Consider the following 6,952-nt stretch of genomic DNA (forward strand, 5'->3'; position numbering starts at 1 on the left):
GAGTTCGATCTTGAAGGTTCTATTTTGAGACATAGGAGCCTTCAAGATTAACCTTCCACTTGCGTCGACGACTTTCATCATCTTGTCTTCGATCGACACTTTGTAGTTTTGTTCGACCAACTGCCCAATGTTGAGCAAGTTGCTCTTCATGCCTGGTATGTACAACACATTGGAAATTACTGACCTTTTGCCATCTTTCCTCATAATTAGAACGTCTCCAATACCTTCAACTGCTAGAGTATTGTCATTTGCGAATTTCACCATGTTCTTCATCGAGAGATTTATGTTGACAAACCAATCTTTCATTCCAGACATGTGTGATGAGCATCCTGAATCCAAGTACCATTGGTCCCTAAATTTATCTTCATATTTTGTTGTGACCATCATCATCATCTCTTCTTCTTCTTCTTCTTCTTCTTGTTTTGCAAGCTTTGCATCACTTTCTTGATCCTTATTCTTTTCTAGACACTTTGTAGAATAATGACCATACTTCTGATAATTGAAACACTGAATGTGACTATTGTCAGGCTTTCGACCACCACCTCTTCCTCTACCTGCATCACCATCTCTTTGGCTGCTTTGGTATGAGGATTTTTTCTGATTCGACTAGTTTCCTTCTTGCTGACTTCGACCAGCCGAATTGTTGTAGCCACCTCTACCTTTATTTCCATTCCAACTCCTTTTGCCTTTATTTGCCGACTGAGCATGTAAAGCCACATCACTCTTCGACTTGCTTGCTGCTCTTTCAACCATTTGTTGTTTATGAGATTCAAGCGTCCTTTGAAGCTCTTCCTTTGTCAATTTCGGCAAATACTCCGACTCTTCTATGACTACCACCACGTGGTCGAATTTAGGGGCCAAAGACCTCAAGATCATTGAAACAACAGCTCTTGTTGTTAACGTTTCTCCACATATCTTGATTTGATTCACTAGTTTTGTAACCCTATTGAAGAAATCAGTTATACTTTCACTATCTTCCATCTAAAGCAGTTCATACGTTCTTTTGTGAGTTTGTAACCTCACCTCTTTCACCTTCCCAGCGCCTCCAAAAGATTTATCCAGAATCTCCCAAGCTTCTTTTGCAAATTCTGAATCACTAACCTTTTCGAAGTTGTCTGGACTCAGACATTGATTAGTTATAAAGAGTGCTTTATAATTCTTCTTCTTCTTCAATTCTTCGTGTTCTTTCTTTTCTTCTTCTGAAGCGTCTTCTTCAAGCTCTTCTACTCCATCCTTTACAAGATCCCAAAGGCCTTGACACCTAAATAAATCTTTTATCTGTTTGCACCAATTCTCATAGTTATCTACTTTCAGAATTGGTAGACTGACTGGATAATTTCCATTTTCATAATTCACCGTCATCGTGATTTTCTTCTTCTTCCCTTAATCGATAAACCGGAGTTGTGATACTAGATGTTGGAAATCCACCAATATCTATCATGAATTTCTATCAATCTTGATGTACAAGATTGTTATCACTCACACAACAACGATGAAAATAAGAAAGGAAATTTAAAGAAGACAAGAGATTAGGGTTTCTGCAGAGTAACTCTCTGCCCACAAACTGTAGAAAACTTTGTTATTCACTTGCAACTGCAAATTCCGTGAATACAATTCAATTGACTTGATTAAAAATAAGGAGGGTTACTCTCTATTTATAGATTTATGTTAGCTTTCTCTCTAAGCCAAAACCCAAAACTATAATAGCCTAAAATATCTATTTTAGAACTAAATCAAATCTAATCTATTTTAAATCTAAATTAAATCTATCTAGATCTAAAACAAATTTGTGTGTAACAAACTGTTTCTACACTTCTAAACAAAATCAAATCTTTTTGATACTCCCTTGTCTCTGTCGAACAACCTACTTCGACATAAGGAATTACTTTCAACATTAATTTTGTTTTCAATTACTAGATTTAAATTTTTATTAAATCGATTCAATTTTAAACACTTTTATCTATACCGATACTAACATGATCATGTGGGCTCAACACAATCTGAACTAGTATTTCTACTGATTTCAATTTAAAATAGAGTGAAGACCCATTTTGGTCCCTCACAAAAACTACATAACCCAAATTAGTCCTCCACAAAAAATAGGACCCGATTTAATCCCTTACAAAATATAACCGGGTCATATTAGTCCTTATGGGGATATTTTTTTCAAACCGGTTTTTTCTTCTACTTTTAAAAATGTGACTGGACCGCCAAGTCGTATTTTATTTTTCATTTTTCATTTTTTAAATACTAAATTAATTTTTATTTTTAATTTCGATTTTATTTTTAAACAATTCAGATTTTAAAATACAAAAAAAGATAAGATTTGTTCTGAAAAGGAATCGAACTTAAGACATTTAAGTCACATCCTATGCCTTTACCACTATGCCAACGTACACTTCTGACAAATAATTCGCATGATTTATAGTAATATTAAAAAATTCTAAATTTAAAATATAAAATATAAAATTTGTACCCATGAGGTCTCAAACTCAAGTTCCTTCAAATTTAATGATAGTCACTTCACTGTAAATATGAAAAGTGATTTAAGAGCGGGTGAATCAGTTAGATTAATCGGTATTAGTGAATTTTTCTCGATTATGAATGTTAGCAATATTTTTCTAATTTTTTCGAAATTGTTATAATAGTTTCAAAAAAATCAAAACATTTTAACATTCATTATCGAGAAAAATTCACTAATATCAATTAATCTAATTCATGCAACCCCTCTTAGATTACTTTTCATATTTACAATAAAGTGATTACCATTTAATTTGAAGGGACTTGGATTTGAGACCCCGTAGGTATCAAAATTTATATTTTTTGTTTTAAATTCAGAATTGTTTAATATTACTATAAATCATGTCAATTATTTGTCATCAATGTATGTTGACATAGTGGTAAAGGCATAGGATGTGACCTAAATATCTTGAGTTCGATTCCTTCTCAGAACAAATCTTATCTTTTTTTATATTTTAAAATCTGAATTGTTTAAAAACAAAATCGAAATTAAAAATAAAAATCAATATAGTATTTAAAAAATGAAAAATGAAAAATAAAATACGACTTGGCGGTCCAGTCACGGTTTAAAAGTAGGAAAAAAAACCGGTTTGAAAAAAATATTTACATAAAGACTAATATGACCCCGTTATATTTTGTAAGGGATTAAATCGGGTCCTATTTTTTGTGGAGGACTAATTTGGATTCTGTAGTTTTTGTAAGGGACCAAAATGGATCTTCACTCTTTAAAATATAAGAGAAGGAATAAGATGATTATAAAAAATGTAATGGGTTTTAACGGCCACATGACCTATTTTTATCAAAGCGTTTTTGAAAGGACAACTATACAAGTAAAGTATAAAAAACATGCGAAAAAAAAAACCTACATAAAAAACATTTCAAAAACTTAGTTTTGCCAGAAGCAATTTATATTTCATAATTTATATTAGGGTTAATACCTATTTTGCCCCCTGCCATATAGGGCGGATTTGAAAAACCCCCCTGCGAAAAAAAAAGTTGCAGGAATCCCCTCAACATTTAAAAATAATTCTTCTTAAAACCCTCCCCATGCCACATCACAAAAAAAGCTGATCTGTCACGTTTTTTTCATTTTTTTTCAGAACTTAAATGCCACATGTGTATTGGACAGGGTAGAAAGACAAAAATGCCCTTCAGTGTTAACACATTATTTTGCCCATTTTGAACCCTAACTAAAATTGATTCTTCATCTTCACATTCTATGCTCTCTCGTTCATCATCCTGGGAAGTTGTTGTTGCTGCTAGGGTTGCATTCATCCACATTGTCAAAAGGTAAGTTAAATCTTCTTCTCCATCGAACCGATTTTAATGACTTTTCACGATTAGTAATGTTTAGGTACCTGGGTGTTTGCAGAAATGGGGTTTTTTTCGGTTATCTTTCACCATGGAGGAAACTTTGTGCAAGACAATCACGTGTTTTACAGGGGAGGGAGCGAAACCATTGTAGAAGGACAAGACTCGGACAAATGGAGTTTTTTTGAAGCTGTTAGCTTGGTGAAAGACTGGGGTTACGATTCTTTCAGGCTATGGAGGAAGATTTCAACTGTGGACGAAAGTTTTACCCACTTGATTGATGATGCTCAAGCTGGAGAAATTGCTAATCATAGTTTGTCCTTTAATGTTGATGGACACATATGGGTAGAACATGGGGTTGAAGACATGATGTCCAAAGTGTTGACTCCGGAATTTGAGAGTTTTAGTGACTCTTATGATGATGATAGTGCAGATGAAGATTATGAAGGAGGGACAGCATTCGATGACAGTGAAGAAGAAAGGGTATGTGAAGGAGAAGAGGAACACTTTGAAGCAGTGGAAGTAGAAATACCAGAGAGTGGAAACAGGGTTGAGGTACATGGAAAGTCTTTGAGATATAAGATTATGGCATCGAAGGACACCAAGAAAATGAAATCTGTGAAGGGGACCAAAGTGAATCTTCTTGTTCCTAAAAGTGTTTTGGGTTCTAGTTCTAAGAGGAGTGCTACCAATTTTAAAAGTAGAGAGATGGTATATGATAGTGAAGAGCTGGATAGCTCTGACCCCGATGATAGTGACAAGGATGAAAAACAACCAAAGCCAAAGTATGAGAAGTTCAGAAGTGAGTTGGTCAACAAGGACTTTCAATTCAAATTAGGTATGGAATTCAAATCTCTTTCTGAATTTAAAGATGCAATTAGAGACTGGTCAATTTTAAATGGGAGAGAGATAACTTTTGTAAAAAACGAGAGTTATAGGGTTAGGGTGGAGTGCAAGGGTAAATGTGGGTTTTTAGCATTATGTAGCAAAGTGGGGGATAGACACACTTACCAAATAAAAACTTGGGTGGGGACACACACATGTGCTAGGGTATTAAATAACAAGACTGCAAATTCCAAGTGGGTCTCAAAGCTAGTTGTTGAGAAAAGAAAATCACAAGGTAAAGTTAAAGTTTCAGAAATTATGTCAGAGCTTAGGCAAAAATACTCAGTTGGCATAACCAAAGGGAAGGCTTGGAGGGCTAGATCCATGGCTGAGCAGATTATTGAAGGAGATGCAAGGGAACAATTTAACAAGTTATGGAGTTATGCTGCTGAGCTGAAGAAACATTCAGCTGGAAATACTGTAAAGATTGACACTGAGAGGCCAGTTCCAACCCTACCTCCTAGATTTGGTAGATTTTATTTCTGCTTTGATGGTTGTAAGAAAGGGTTCACAAAGGCATGTAGACCATTCATTGGAGTGGATGGTTGTCACCTTAAGACACAGTATGGGGGGCAGTTATTAGTGGCTGTGGCAAGGGATCCAAATGACCAATACTATCCTTTGGCATTTGGTGTAGTAGAGACTGAAACAAAGGAAAGTTGGAAATGGTTTATGCAGCTACTTATGGAAGACATTGGGATTGAAAGAAAGTATGTCTTTATATCAGACCAACAAAAGGTAATCTTGATTTATGTTTCTTGTTTTTTCATATCTGTGGTTTGTATGTAAGTAATTATGTATTTCAATGTGTTTCAGGGTCTTGTAAGTGTCTTTGAAGAGATGTTTGAGCAAATTGAACATAGAATTTGTCTAAGGCATTTATATGCCAATTTCAAGAAGAAGTTTGGTGGTGGAGCTGCTATCAGGGACCTACTCATGGGAGCTGCCAAAGCTACATACATTCAGGCATGGGAGAAAAAGATGAATGAGCTCAAGGCATTGGATAAGAAGGCATGGGAGTGGTTGATGGGAGTACCTACAAAGTTATGGTGTAAGCATTCCTTTAGCTTTTACCCTAAGTGTGATGTGCTGATGAATAACTTAAGTGAATCATTTAATAGTACAATTTTACAAGCTAGGGATAAACCAATTCTTACAATGGTAGAATGGATTAGGAACTATTTAATGGGTAGGATTGCTAATAGTCTGGTTAAGCTTGACAAGTGGAAACATAATATTATGCCTAATCCTAGGAAAAGATTAGATAAGGAAACTTTGCTGAGTGGGGAATGGCTGCCAACATGGAGCATGGGTGATTTATGGCAGGTGCATCATCCATATAATGGGCTACAATTTGTTGTTAATCTTGGGAAAAAAACTTGCACATGTGGATTTTGGGAACTTGTGGGCATCCCTTGCAGACATGCAGTGTCTGCAATTCAATATCAGAATTTGAATCCTGAAACATATGTTGATCCTTGTTACATGAGAGATGCTTACAAATGTTGCTATGAAAACAATGTCAGTCCAATTAATGGTATGGACATGTGGCCGGATGTGGATGTTGAGAACATGGAACCACCTCAGTATAAGAAGGGTCCTGGCAGACCTAAGAAGTTAAGGATTAGAGAACAAGATGAAAATGGATCAAGGTTGAGGAGAATTGGTGTGAGCTATAGATGCACCAAGTGTGACAAATTTGGACATAACTCAAGGAAGTGTAAGAGCACTGAACAAGATCCCAATGCCCTGAAGAGAAAGGTAACAGCATTGAACAATAATTGTTGATCTTATATATGTTTATGGCTGGTATTTCATTCCACTATTGTTATGTATTTTTGTGACTAATGCAGAGAAAGGCACCAAGGAGCAAAGCTTCTACATCTGCTGCACAGGCTGGAGTTGAACCTGAATGTGACACTGAATTAGACCCTGAATTAGAGACAATGCTTGATGACATGATGCAGGCTTTTGAAGAACAACAATCACAGGTTGTGAATCCAACCCCTGCATCACCTGTTCAAGTTGAAGCAGTGACACCAACCCCTGCATCACCTGTTCAAGTTGCAGCAGTGACTCCAACCCCTGCATCACCTGTTCAAGCTGCAGCAGTTAATCCAGTTCATGCATCACATGTTCAAGATGCACCAGTTAATCCAGTTCATGCATCACATGTTCAAACTGAAACAACAACCATAGCAGCTGATCAGTCAGGGTCGTGTAATGCATCTGTTAC

The sequence above is a fragment of the Vicia villosa genome, linkage group LG3, assembly GCF_029867415.1.
Source record: "Vicia villosa cultivar HV-30 ecotype Madison, WI linkage group LG3, Vvil1.0, whole genome shotgun sequence".
Lineage (NCBI taxonomy): Eukaryota > Viridiplantae > Streptophyta > Magnoliopsida > Fabales > Fabaceae > Vicia > Vicia villosa.